Source organism: Gossypium hirsutum, chromosome A04 (genome assembly GCF_007990345.1).
Source record: "Gossypium hirsutum isolate 1008001.06 chromosome A04, Gossypium_hirsutum_v2.1, whole genome shotgun sequence".
Taxonomy (NCBI): domain Eukaryota; kingdom Viridiplantae; phylum Streptophyta; class Magnoliopsida; order Malvales; family Malvaceae; genus Gossypium; species Gossypium hirsutum.
In genome coordinates this window covers 14,502,351-14,517,766 of record NC_053427.1, presented here as the reverse complement: position 1 = coordinate 14,517,766, position 15,416 = coordinate 14,502,351, and the positions used below count along the sequence as shown (strand labels likewise).

General features: G+C 33.6%; 1 long non-coding RNA gene across 1 annotated transcript; it reads left to right on the top strand.

The window, feature by feature from the left end:
* Positions 1 to 570: 570 nt before the first annotated feature.
* LOC121227978 (uncharacterized) lies at positions 571 to 1,954 on the top strand. Its single transcript, XR_005925494.1, has 2 exons — positions 571 to 1,047; positions 1,357 to 1,954. It is a non-coding gene; the product is annotated as an uncharacterized lncRNA (long non-coding RNA).
* Positions 1,955 to 15,416: the final 13,462 nt, after the last annotated feature.

The following is a 15,416-nucleotide window of genomic DNA, read 5'->3' as shown; positions in this document are numbered from 1 at the left end:
AAAATAATACGAGCAAAAATAACAAAAATAAATATATAAAAAATCAATTATATACAATAACAAGTAAATAAACAAAAAAACTAAAACATTTTTTAAAAATAATAATGGACACATCAATAAATAAATAAACATAAAGTAAAACAATAATGATAATAAAGAAATGAATAAAATTATAAAAATTTTAAAAATGTATGTATGAATTTTAAAAAATTTAAAATACAAAAAAGCTATGTAGGTATATATATAATGAAAATATGTATGTCTATACGTGTATATATATGTGTATGTATAAGAATTATAAAATATGAAAACATAATTACATATATATAAATAACATGCGCATGTGTGTATATAATGATTTAAATCAAGTAATACAAATAATAAGAAAAATATTAGGTAAATAAAATATACACATATATATAACTTAAAATAAATAATAAAGGAAACTCCCCTGTTCTTTTTTTTTAAAACAAAAAAATAATAATAACTTAAATGAACTAAAGGATGAAAATTAAAATCAAACCAAAATCCGGGGGTCCAAACTGTAAATATATGAAATATGTGGTAAAGGGACTGAGATAAAAGGCGCCGAGGACATGGGGGACCGATTGCGCAATATTCCCTGTTTGAGTAAAACAAAAACTGTATTGAATGTGCCGCAGAAATGGAGGGACCAAAGGTGAAAAATACCCATTATGGCAATAATGTGCAGATTTTTCTCCCTTGAATGACGCAATTTAGAATCTTGTATAAATAGAAAAAGATAAAGCCCTAAAAAGCATCAGCCTCCATTTCCCTTTTTTTTTTAAAAAAAATTGAGGATTTCAAATCCTCTCAACTCCCATTCCTCGGCCGTTCCGATTCGCCGCCACGGCCAGTGGCCGGCGTCGCGCAAAGGGGGCTCCCGATCCGCACGTTGAAGCACCTTTAAAGGTTCGAGCCTTGGAAAGGGAAATCGAGGAGAAAACAAGATCTTTGGCCCCCTTTCAAGCCCGAATCCGACGACGGCAAAGGACCAATCGCCGGCCGGTCTAAGGGCCGATTCAGGTGCACTCCCTCTTCCTTTTTTTATATTTATTTTCCTTATTAAAATGAAGTTGCAAAAAGAAAAAGATAAAAAAATAAAATGAAAATGAAAATGAAAATGAATAGAGACCGGTAGAGGCTTAACCTTTTTGAACTTCTATTTTTTTTTGTTTTTGATTTCTAATGTGCGTTTTTTACAAGGGAAATTCCCCCCGTTACAAATGATAGATTTCGGCTTTTAAAGCCAATATATTTTTTTCGTTCCTTTTGTTTATTACTTCCCCCATCATTCGCATGCTTTCTTTGCTGTTGTGTTTGTTCTTGTTGCAGGTGGTGGGCACGGTGGAGTGTCAGACGCGTGGGGTGTGGTGGCCAAGGCTGAGAGGCATGGTGGCCGACATGGTGGCATGGAGAACTGGAGGTGTGGCAGATGAGGAGGCCAGCGGCACACATGCTTAGGGGAGGCAAATAGGATTTGCTTCTGCCGAAAATGTTAAAGTCATATGGGCTAGGGTTTTTTAATTTCGGGCCCATTTATGATTGGGTTATTATTTGTATTTTATGGACTATTTGTGTTTGGATTTTGGGCTTCCGAGTTTTGGGCCCTGGGCAAAATTGGGTTTCTACAAAAACCTGCTATCATTAGTGGCTGGGTTGATTGACGTGAAAAGACACAAGATATTGGCATCCAGCTGTTAGATTTGGCTGGCATAGGAGAAGATTTGTTTGCTGTTTTAGTTTACTTGCATTTGGATGAGATGGGCTAGTTATGTTAGTTTGTTTTAAGACCGTTTGTTCTAGTAGTTTTTTTGGTTTTTTGTTTTTGATTTCTTTCTTTATGCTTTTTACTGGACCGTAGCCCAAACTCTGTTTTTTCATGTATTTTATTTATATTAATAAATCCAGTCAGATCATTCATTCAAAAATATATATATATTTTTAATCACAAATAGCATTTAACTTATATTTTTTAAATTAATACTTATGTTAATTCAATCTTTAATTGTTAGTTTACTTTAAACAATAATAAATTAAAAATTGTGACCTTAAAAGAAGACAAAAAATTATCTTTGTTCTCTCTTTTTATATATATATATTAACTTATATTCTTTTCCTTTCTTTTTTCTTTCTCATCTTGAGCTTTTTTCTTTACAAGTATGGATATTTTGAACTTCATGAATTTGATCAAGGTTTTTTTGAATTGGACAGATGGTCAAACGTCTCAAGCCACTAAGTCTTGATTTGATTGATTTATCCGGTTCAATCAAATAAATTATTAAAAATACATAAAAATAAAAAATAAAAAATAAAGAAAACTGATTCAATTAGTTGTATCGGTTCGAGAGTCAATCGATTCAATCTCTATTTCTAAACTAGTACTCAAACGATTTGGTCTGGTTCTGAAAACATTGGTTTTGATTTATGAAGGAACTTTTTTGATCTCGTCCGGTTGAGTAGGCAAGCGGTGGAGTTTAAAAATAAAATTAATTGATAGTGTCTTAACCTCGGGAGGGTGAATTTTAAGCGTTGCTAGTATTGCCAAACATTATTCAGGAAGAAGAAAGAAATATAGAAAAAGAAAGTAAAAGAAAATAAAGAAAATAAAAGAATTAAAAATTATCTTTAAAGTTTATATGACATGACAAGCTATTATCAACCGAAATTTTTTAATGGATATAATATTCTAGTGTAAAATGGGTACCAAAAGAATAGTTTAGGTATCACTTGTGACAAAAAAAAAATTCAGATATCAACTTGAGAAAAAAATATAATTTAGATACTAATTTTTGAATTAAGTTTTTTCCAAAAAAAATTGAATTAAGTACCAACTAGAAAAAGAAAAGTAATTTAGATACCACTTGTGACAAAAAAAATTAGATACCAAAATTGAAAAAAGATATAATTTAAATGTCATTTTATGGGTTAAGCCATATCTCACACACATATATATGAAACACAAGCATATATAAAAACTTTTAATTCTATCCTAATTGTTTGAGTTCCAAAATATTTTTTTAATTATATTTAAAATAAGTTCCATTTTTATAATTAAATTATATATATGATTTTGTTACATTACTCCAAATACCAAAATTTTAAAATATGAACTACGAGTTGATTTCTCCATAAGGCTCCTTTGTTTTTCGTTGGTTATTCTCCCGGCTAGATTCGTACTTCAATATCCTCCTTGTTAGCAAGGACATTCATCCTGAGTGGGGGAATCTCATGACTACGTTGGATCTTCCTCCAAACATCTTGCATGTCATTCATATGCATGAGGCTTTGAGTTCAACTCTCAACAAAAGCATCAAATATTGTAAATGTAAAAGTTTTCGAGCTATAATGATGAGGCGTCTAACTTAACACCCTAAAATATCAGGGATGATAATGAAAGTGACCAATTAACATAGTGTTATTGGAAAAATCGGTTAAAAAACATTTATTTTAGGTACAATGAAAGTTTTAAATTTTTTTTTTGAAATTGAGCCGTTTTGGCTTTTTATAGTAATAAACTTAATCAAAATATACTTGTGCTTTGTATGAAACGGTCTAAAGTTCATTTCGACTTTCTACCGAATGACCCTCTTCGTTATTCTTGAACAACGAATTACCTCGACCTATTTCTCCTTTGTACTTAGCAAGAAAACTTACTTCATCGTTTTCGTTCATTCCATATTATTGGTTCTTACATGCAATTCATTTCTTATCTTGAGCTATTTGAGGGACATATTAGACATATATAATTAGGCTCAAATAATTTATACTTAAGTTTTGACTTTTCTCCTATTAATTACAATATTATTTAGTCATGAAGTCATTCTACTAAAGTATTGTGACTGAACTCTTCGTTATTATATACTATTACGCAAGTTACTTATCAAGTACTTGTTCAACGACATTGTCATAAGTGTGTTACCCTCATAGCATATCTTTAATCTTTTTAGGGTAAATTTGTTCTCCTAATATGATCTTATTTTATCTCATGGTAACCATTACATCTTCATTCATGAAAAATAAATTACTATCAAATAATAATTAAATTATTTATCACAAAGGCAAATGACCCATGATTGTGTTTTACTTCTCATCTATCATGTAATGCCAATGAAAGGATATCATTTACCATTTATTGGGTTATAATTCCAGTATTGTGGAATGATGCTATAGACTGCTGAAGTCGTATATCCAATGTACTTGCTTTTGATTCTGCAACATCAAAGCATATGGGTCACACATACATAGTTTATTATCCACTCAGATAAAGGTATGCCACACTATGAATGCCACAAGTGAATAATTTCATAAATGGATCTTAGATTTATTCTACTTGGGTTATGTCCAATGTACTGTTAGTCCAGTCAGTCACATTTATGTCTCTATCTTTTGGGAGTCATCCGCTTCGATACCCAAGACAAGGTATCTCCCCAGTTGGACTTAATAATTAGCATTTTAGTTTTTCAATTGATTTTCTCAATAGATTAGACTAAGAACGTGTTTATATTATCTACTAATATAATCAGTCTTTCTGTATTACTATTCGACCACGTAATATCGTTTGATATTAGTTAAACATTAGATAATCAATGAGCCAATATTTTCTTTCATTTTGCTTTTCATGTAAAATTCATTGAGGACAATATACAAAAATATTAAACAAAACTGATGGATTTTTTATTAAAATAATTTGTTTGAAAAATACAAGTACATGTAGACGAAGTAAGGACACTAGATCCCAACAAGTGTTATCTCATGTGTGAGCTTAACTACGTGACTAACGTTGGGATTGAACCAAGATCTTGTCACATTGAATGTTGAGTCGTAAGCTTATGCTTTGTGCAATCCTCAGACTCTTCCATAAGTAACCTTAGTGATGTTGGGATTGAGAGACCTTAAGGGTTCTTGTAACACCCCATACTTGAACCAATCGTCGGGTTCGAGCTACGGGATGCCACATCTATTCACATAGCAACTATGATTTATTAAATACATAATATGACCATTTTAATATGCTTACAAATATATTTCATGACTATAATATAATACATATTCATTTATGGGTCTTAAACGAGCTTACAAAAGTACTTTTACTAACCGAGGTTGAATCAGTATCAAGCTCGTAAAATAATGGGTTGACGTCGCGACTTTGAGGGATCCTCGTTGTACTGTTACTCACTGACTTGATCTTGTCACGACGTTAAGTGTAACACCTTATACTCGACCCGTTCGACGGAACCAAATACAAGATATTGTTGGATCTGGTGCCTTAAGTGTAGTATTTTCAACTAATTGCACTTGTAATTTTTCAAATAGATTGGTTAATAAAATTATTCATTAATTACGTTAATACTTTGTATATTTTCCTCACATGGTTTTTGCACACAAAGCAAAATAGAAGCAAATGTTGCTCACTGGTTTTCTAATTTTTAACTAATATTAAGCAGTATTATATGGTTAGATCATAATATGAAAAGATAACTTGCATTAGTAGTTGAACCTAAACATGTCCTTAGTCTAATTGGAAATTAAAAAACTGATTGAAAGACTAATATGTCATCTATCAAGTCCAATTAGGGAGATGCTTTGTGTTGGGCATCGGAGCGGATGACTTCCAGAAGATAGAGGCATAGATGTGACTGACTGGACTGACAGTACATTGGACTGGACCCAAGTAGAATTGTCCTGAATCTGTTTATGTATTTATTCACTCGTGATGCTCATAGCATGGCATACTTAAATCCTGAGCGGATGACGGACTATGTATGCGTGACTCGTACATTTTGATATAAGTAAAAGTTGAGTTCGAATAGATAAGGAACCAAAAATTGGTGTGTTGGGTGTACGACTTCTGTAGTACGTAGCATCATTCAAAATAGTGGAATTCATGGCCTGAGATATGGGTAAATGACATCTTTTCATTGGTATTACATGGTTATCACACTAGGTTATCTCTTATGTCCTAAAATTTAAGGAAAGATAGGACTTAATTGAATGGATTAGTGAATTGGTAGGCTTCATTAGGAAATTAAAAAATTTTAGTGCTTGAATTATGAATAGTTGGATCTCAATTTTGGTTTAGATAGTTTGGAACTAGCTATCTCCTTAGTGGGAGATAATATAATTAGAAATGAATGGCTAAAATGAACCAAGGAGACCGTGTAAACTTTGGATATATATATATGTGCGTAGAGGGGAAAGAATTCTCCAGAATTAACTAGTAGTCTCCCTTTCGTGTAAACATTTTATTCGATTACTCTGAATAGGAAGAAAAAAATTCAAGAAGGCCTTGCATTAGGTGATAAATGTGAGGTTCGAGTTTGGGAAAAAGAGAACTTAATAAGCGGGTAAACCCTTAAGCCTCCTTGTACTCTTGGATTAGAGGAAAGGGAAGTGAGAATTCTAAAAAAGGTTCTGTATAATTATGTATTTTAGGTTTTAAGGTTGAATTTGAATTAACTGACAAATGGTTGTCATGCTTAGTTGCCAGGATGAAGGAGGCTCTGGCATTTGGACAAGCTAAGCTAACGAGGATAAAGGAATTTAGGTGAGTTTCTGTACTTTAACTTTGGGTGGTTGATGAATGTGTGTTGTGACTGTTCTGAGTTATTTGAATATGTTGTTGTGAGTGAGTACGATGTAGATGCATAAATTTTTATAAGTAAGATTATTAAATGATAAGTGGTAATCACATGGTGATCAAGTAATTGGCCTACTGTGTATTATATAATAAGTACCTTTCTTGTGTGTGTAATAAATGTTTATATAATATGCAGAGTACGGGGGAAATTTACCTTGACTGGGTAGATGAAGTTAGGAATAATTGGCGAAATAGAGGAATGGATGGATTGTTAAGGGAATACAAGTAAGTTGCGCAGTGATGTGGAACATTATCGACTGGCTCACTAGAGAGACATTGTGACAATGGTTTACCGACTCTAGGGAGCGACATCACGATGACGATATTCTACAAGTCCTTCGGGTGGCACTATAGAAATAGTTATCAAGTCCTTTGGGGCGACACCTCAAGAGAGGTTTAGTGATTCCTTGGAATATGGAGTCTGCCAAGACATTAAACATGGATTAATGATGTACAAGACCATAGTTAGACTATGGCAACATATAGAGTCTGTTGGGACATTAAACATGAGTTCATAAAATGTAAGACCTTAGTTGGGCTATAAAGTCAGATAAGGTCCACTAAAATGTTAATCTAGGAAGTTGATAGGACAAGAAGAGGGAGATCATTGTACGACATCGCACAAAGAGTAGCATGATCAGATGAATACGGTGCGTTTGAGGCGGAGGTAGATGGGATAGTCAAAGAATTTGCCAATTGTTTCTTTTTTTTGGAAAAAAGAATTGGTATACGTGTTTTTTAACAAGGCTGAGGAAATATGAGGGATAACTTATTCGAAGTAGGAAGTATCCACTGGTATGAGTCCGCTAGTACCTGGAGAGTAAATTGATATTTGGGGGTGATAATGAAATGATCAGGGGACCTAAGCCTAAGGGTTTGCAAGTAATGTAATGCCCTCAACCTGATCTGATTCGCCAGATTTGGATATCGGGTATTCCATCTCTAATTTAGGCTTACACAAAAATAAAACATACAAAATTTCAACATTTACATATTATTTAAAAATACTGTTCTAATTGACTTACAATTGGATGTATCGTAGATAATTGCTACCATTGTACAAGACTTCAAATAGCGATGGCTTACAAGCAAATATCATAACATAATTACATTATTCTATTTGTTTTATCCCTTAGTGATAGTACTATTTGCAATTGTGCTGCCAACACATTTTGTATGCATAATAGCCCATTCCGCCACCCTCGGTGTAGCCTTGGCTTCGTCTCTCTTGTCATAGACCCAAATCAGCTTACTTGTGACACAATACACAGAGGTAAGTTCATGAGAACTTAGTGAGTTGAACTCCATTTACCTGTATTGTCTCAGTACAACATATCTGGTGATTTCATTATTATGTTATTGTTCTTTGTTCAACTTGACTTTGGTGAGTACCTTTCTTCTTCATACCATAAACGTCATACCTTGTTTTGTAACCATGTTTAACCCTTTGCATCTTCAGTACATTACTAACCTTCTTCACCCAGCCTTTTCGTGATTCCTTAACTGTTCCCTTTCTGGAACCCATACCTACAGAACACTTTTCATTGAGTGGTTCTTCTAGTGTACTTGGTTCATACTATGAATTTGCCACATTTCTTGGTGCATTCCATCTTCTCTGTATGCATTTTAAGACTATGCAGGATATGCCACAACATTTCAGATGTTCATCATACGTACTATTCCTTTAGAGCTCACCATACGTACTATTCTCTTAAATTTTACAATACCTACCAATCCTTCAGAGCTAGTCACACATATCATTCCTTCAGGGTTTGCCATACTTACCATTCCTCAGAGTTAGGTATACATATCATTCTTCCAGGGTTTGCCTTATTTACTATTCTTAAAAGTTAGCCATACATATTATTTTTCCAGGGTTTGCCATACTTACCGTTCCTCAGAGTTAGCCATACATATCATTCTTTTAGGGTTTTCCATATTTACCATTCTTCAAAGTTATCTATACATATCATTCTTCTCGGGTTTTTCGTATTTACCATTTTTCAAATTTAGCCATACATATCATTCTTCTAGGGTTTGTAATATTTACCATTCTTCATAGTTAGTCGTACATATAATTCTTCTAGGTTTTGTCATACTTACCATTTTTCTCTTTCAGGGTCTATCACAAAAGCGTTTCTTTCAGATGATTGCCACAAGGGTGATAACTCTTGAAAAGAGTTATATTTTATGCCTTTAGACCTAGCTAGTTGCCTTTACTTAAGTAAATTTATTTTTATTTTAGGACATTCCATTTGTAATTTTCATTACATTACATTAAGAAGATTTGACTGTGCTTAAATGTTATTATATGTTACTTTTATTTATTTGCGAGAAGGATTTGTTTGGTAATAATTAGTAGGTGCAAGATGCGAAGAAAGAAATAAAGGAATGAAGGTTTGTCATGGGAAAAAGGTTGGATATTTTTCCAACATGAATGCCATGACAATTTTAGGAAGACCAAGTCAACACTCAACGTATAACAGTTTTAGCCCAACTCTACTTGTACTAGAAAAATCTGCCTAAAAAAGAGGAAAAAAAATCATGGGCTGATTGGATTTACCTTAGGGAAAAGCTTATAAAAGCTAACGGATGAAACTTAAAGAGGGGGAACGAAAAGGAACAACAAGAAAAAGCAAACCCTAGAGGGGGTGAACACAAAAGAGGAGAGATCCTTTGGCAAAAATAGAGGGTAGCGGTTGAGCAGTGACGGGAAGAGGAAGATGAAGGTAGTCCATTTTAGCCACCATAGGATACTGTGTCGCTAGAGTGTGAGCTAGATATGTGAAAGCTATCCTTCTGAAGTTCTTTCGTTCTTTCTTGATTTCTCTTCATGAATTGATTTGTTAAAACGATGTTGAATGATATTTTGATTTTGAATTTTAATTGTCAACCAATGAGCTAAATCTCATAGGATTCAGATTACATGATGAAGGATTTATTTTCTTTAATGGTGAAGCACATATCTGAATTAATTTACTATTTTGTTCAATTGTTTTTATTTCTAAATTGTATGCATGGAATCCCTAGACATAGATGACTGTGTAGCATTCTCATAAACTAATCTAAATTTGAAAAGGTTGGAGTAGTTGTGTCGTAATCAAATGATATGAGTAAGTACTCGACAGATACTTGTAGTAGACTCTAGATATAGAGCAATGCTCATATAAAATGAAGACAAAATAGTGTAGAGTACAGTGATAAGGCCTATAGACATAGGCCAGGTAACTTGAGATCTTGTTTTCGAAAGAAGCATGCAATTTTAGGTCTCTTCTAAGCATTAGATTGAGTAGGATTTTGCTAAGGATTACTGAAAGTAAAGGCAGATTCTTAGTAATCCCAACCTTCCAAATCAACATCATAGACCCTTTATCCTTTGTCGTAGTATCTTTGCCATAACATTCTTAGTTGTTTATTTATTTGTTTGCATATTGGTCACATAGTTATCCTCATACTTGCCATTACATTTTCACTCTTGACTTGTCATAGCATTTTCAATTATTCATCAGTTACACATTTTGTTCACATTAATATTCTTTTTTTTACCACTACATTCTTATCATTATTTTGCTATAACATTAATCTAACTTTATTATAATAACTTGACCATTTGTATACCTAATCCGGTCCCTGTGGAGCCTATATCACTTATCACTTTATTACTTGAACCGATCTGTATGCATGCACATTTCACATATCATATTCACACACAACAAAGGGCCTTCCTTTAGAATGCGTCATGAAGGCATTCCATTCCATAGATTACCACAAAGGCTTATATTTCATAGATTGCCACAAAGGCTTCCATTTCATCGATTTCCATAAAGGCTTTTATTTTCATAGGTTGCCCTAAAGGCTTTCATTTTCTGGTGTGTTCGCAATAGGGATTCACCTAGACTCACGTTTCGTGAGGTTTGCCCCTCATCATCTTGGGTTATGTAGAAAACACCATTAGGTAATAACCTTCTTTTAGTTTATTCCATATGATGCCATAACCCACCAGCTATGGATATGGTCTTTTCGTATGATGCCATAGCCCAGCTATGGTGTTACACAATACGGTGCCATGGCCACTGACTTTTCTTTCAGAGATCATGATTAAAGTTTCGACAAACTCTTTTTGGACTCCACCATGATGAACAGATCAGAGATCATGATTAAAGTTTCGACAAACTCTTTTTGGACTCCACCATGATGAACAGACACAGACTCACAAAATAGACCTTTCATGCTCTTGCACAAAACTTAACATACATCTCAGTTATTCTCTCATAGTCATACTTTCAACTCCAGACTTCTCATCATGTGCTCTATACTTGTCAGATTCATACAAATTATACATGCAAATCTTTTCTAACATTCATATATCAACATATCCATCATGCCATCCTTTTTAGTTTTAGATTACAGTTCATATGATCTTTTGTAGAACTGTCTAAGATAAACAACATACAACATACATAAGTCGGCTTAGGGACTCACCTGACACTCACGAACAGTAGCTTGATCTCCGGATCCTAAACATCTGTAACGACCCGTTTTCAGTAAAATCAGAAAAATAGTTTTGGGACCACAAATATGAGGTCATAAAAATTTATTTTAATATTATTTTGTGGTTTAAAACATGATAGTATTATTGTATAAAAATTTCGTTAAGAAATTTTATCGTTTATATGCTCAATTTGTAAAAAAAGACCAAATTGCGTAAAGTGTGAAACTTGAGTTCTATTAGCTAAATTTGTTAATTACAGTAGAACATTAAAGTGGAGGTCCTTATTTGGTAATTAGACCATTAAATGAGATAGTGGATGTGCATGGCATGGTAATTATGAAAATTTTAAAGTTAGGTAAGGGTAAAATAGTAATTAGGTAATTAAAGGATAATTTAATAAAAGAAAAAGTCATCATCTTCCTCCATTTTTCTCACCATAACCGAACCTACATAGAAGAAGAAGAGAAAAATTTTGCTTAAGCTTTTTACCTTGCATGTAAGTGTTATTTCATCCCTTTTTTGTTGATTTTTATGTTTTCGGGATCGTTGTAGCTATGTCTAGCTAACTAGAAGACCAATTTACAAAACTATTAAATAGTTTGAGTTTTTCCATTGATGAATATGTGAAGATTTTGAAGTTTAATGGAAGAAAATGAATCTTTTTTGTTAGTTAAACAACATTTGTTAAGTGATTTTTGATGAAAGTGTTAATTAGGGGTTAAATTGTGAAATGTGAAAATTATGAGTCAAATGCATGAATTTGTGAAATGGATGGGCTGTTGTGAACACATAGAATATTCGACTAGGCTTGGGTGAGGTTAAATTTCATGAATTTTAATTTTATGAGCCTAGGGACTAAATTGTAAAAAAGTTAAAAGTATAGGGACAAAATAGTAAATTTTCCAAAACTTGAATTTTGGATTACATTGATTAGAATGAAGATTAAAGTGGTTAAAATTTATTATATAGATCAAGAAAAGCAATGTACGGAATTAGATCGGGAGAAAGACAAAGTTATCGATTAGGCAATCGTTTTCCTTGATACGAATTCGAGGTAAGTTCGTATAAATAAATTGAGTATTTATATGTTGTAATTGGAATATATGTATCTGAATAGTTTAGTTATTTTTGCATAATTATTGAACACATAACCGATGATGTATGAAGATTATCGAGCCCTATTTGAACCTTAGGAATTCGTAGGATACAAATGACATGTCATTAGGGTTACTATTTTGGTTGAGGTCTTGCATTTGTTGCAGACTCACCATAGCTTGTATGAACTTACCAATTTATAGCTCGTAAGAGCTTACCGATACTCAGCTCAGAGGAGCTTACTGATTATCGCTCGTTGGAGCAAACATGTACAAGAGTTGACGGATTACAGTTCAGTAATCCTCGTGTGTACTCCCACGTATCTAACGATATTCTAAGTGGTTCAACGGACATAGTTTTAATTTGAGATTATACAAGTTCGATATGAACAAGTACAAGTATTTATATGGAAATGATTGATATTTGATATATGTTTACATGACATAGATGTTACATGTACATGGAATTCAATTAATTGATGAATTCATTTATGATACTTGATTTTATATGGGTATATGACTAACATGATTATGGATTGTATGATAGGCTTTGGACAAATTGAATTGTGCTTTGCTTTTAGTTTCTTACTTAAGTTGTAGTCAATTGGTAAGTCTAACTCCATATTACACAAACTTACTAAGCTTAATTGCTTACTCTAATTATTTTTTTTGTGTTTTATAGTGTTTCAAAAGCTTGCTTGATTTGGAAGTTTTCGGAGACCACGTCACACTATCAAACTCTATTTTGGTACTTAGAACTTTCTATTTTGGGTTAAATGGCATATATAGGTATTTTGGCTAATGTGGTCTATATGTTGTTGTGTTTTTAGCCAAGTGATTTGGCTTGAGAATAATATTTGTTTTGATATGTAAATAGTTGTAAATGGCCTTATGTTATGTTATGTTATGTATATTTGTTATATGAATGCCTTGGTGTGAGTTGATATTTTGGGTACCAAATTGTTGAAGTTGAAATGTGGTATGCATGTTGAATTTAGGCACAAGGTCTTATATGTGAGGTTGACCAATTAGGTCTAATTTGGAAGTATATTTGGTATGTTTTAAAGTGAGTAATAGAATGTAATTGTGTATAACATGTTTCTTGTGAGGATAGTACATGGTATAAACTTGATATTGGTTAGTTTTGAGTGCCTGTTTTGGCCATGGTTGTATATGCATTGTTGAGCTTAGGTTTGTTCCACTTTGGATGAGAAATAAGGCTTGGGAAATAGCCTATTTTTGTCCATACGGTAGAGACACGGGCGTGTGATACTTTTATAGGATGCAAGTTAGTAGCTTCACATGGCCTAGCACACTGGCGTGGGGCTTGGCCATGTGGCACAAGTCAGTATACCCTATAGTTTTCACACGGCCTAGCACACGACTTGGCATATGGGCGTGTGAGGTCATTTCAAAGGGTACATAGCTTGGCACACGGGCGTGTGGTCTGGCTATGTGACCCTAGTCAATGAGTTACACGGAATCAGACACAGGCTGAGACACGACCATGTAATCCCATTTCGAATGCCCACACAGCCTAGCCACATGGGCGTGTGTCCCCTGCACTTTGAAAATTTTCCATGGTTTTCTAAAAATTTCTTAAGCACTAGGTTTAGTCCCGAATCACTTTTAATATCCATTTTGGGCCTCGAGGGCTCGTATTTGGGACTATATGATTGAATTTGAATGGTTTTTAATTTTGAACAGGAAATGAATATGAAATGTATGATTTTACATTGTTTAAGTCTAATAATGCTCCTTAACCCTATTCCAGCGTCAGATACAAGTTAGGGGTGCTACAACATCTATCGCGAAAACTCAGTAACCACTGCTTATAAGACATATGGGTACCATTAAAACTCATTCGTATAAATTTTACCATTATTAGAAACCTAGATAACCTCCATGCAACTCCTTATCTCCTCATCTTACTATTTACGTACATAAAACAGGCTTACTCTTTTAGAAGTCAACATGCAATTCCATAATTTAGCTTGGGACTCCAATATTTGGGAAATGAAAATAAGTTGTGCCTTTAACTCGACGGGAAGTGACCCATCATTTGCCAAACATGCTCTTGCTCTCAAGGAAGCCAGAGTGGAAATAGTTTTCCTATTTAATGCATCAGCTACCATATTTACTTTTCCTAGATGGTACTCAATAGTCAAGTCATAATCCTTTAACAACTTCATCCATCGTTGCTGGCATAGGTTTAGTTCCTTTTGGATGAGTATATACTTTAAACTTTTTTGGTCTAAAAATATACAACACATTTCCCCCAAAAGGTAGTGTCTCAAAATCTTTAAAGCAAACACAACGGTAGTCAGTTTCAGATCATGAGTTGGGTAATTCTTGTCATGAGGCTTGAGTTGGCATGATGCATAAGCAATCACCTTTGCTTTCTGCATGGGCACACACCCCAATCCATTTAGATATGCATCTATAAATACCACATATTTTATTCCCGGTTCTGGTTGACTTAACATTGGAGCTTCAGTTAATGTCTTTTTCAGCTCATCGAAACTTTGCTAACACTAATCAGGCCATTAAAATTTCTCATCCTTTCTCACTAATTACATCAATGGCATCACAATCATGGAGAACCCTTTCACAAACCTTCTGTAGTACCCCGAAAAACCAAAGAAACTATGTATTTCTGTAATGATCTTTTGCAAATTCCAATCTAATACAACACTTTTCTTCTCGGGATCTACCTTAATTCCATCTGCAAAGATAACATGGCCTAAGAAGTGAACTTCCTTCATCCTTAACTTACACTTGCTGAACTTTGTATATAGCTTGCTTTTTCAGAGAACATTCAAAACTATCCGTAAGTGTTCCTCATGCTCCGCCTAACTCTTCAAATAAACCAAAATGTCATCAATGAAGACAACCACACAACAATTGAGGTAGGGCTAGAATACTCTGTTTATCAAATCCATAAACATTGCTGGCACATTAGTCAAGCCAAAAGGCATTACTAGGAATTCATAATGCTCATAGCGAGTGTGAAAAGTAGTCTTGGGAATATCACCCCCTTTTATATTAACTTGATAATATCCCGATCAAAGATCAATCTTTGAGAACACTCTAGCTCCACTTAATTGATCAAACATGTTTTTGATCATGGGCAGTGGATACTTATTCTTAATGGTCACATTGTTCAATT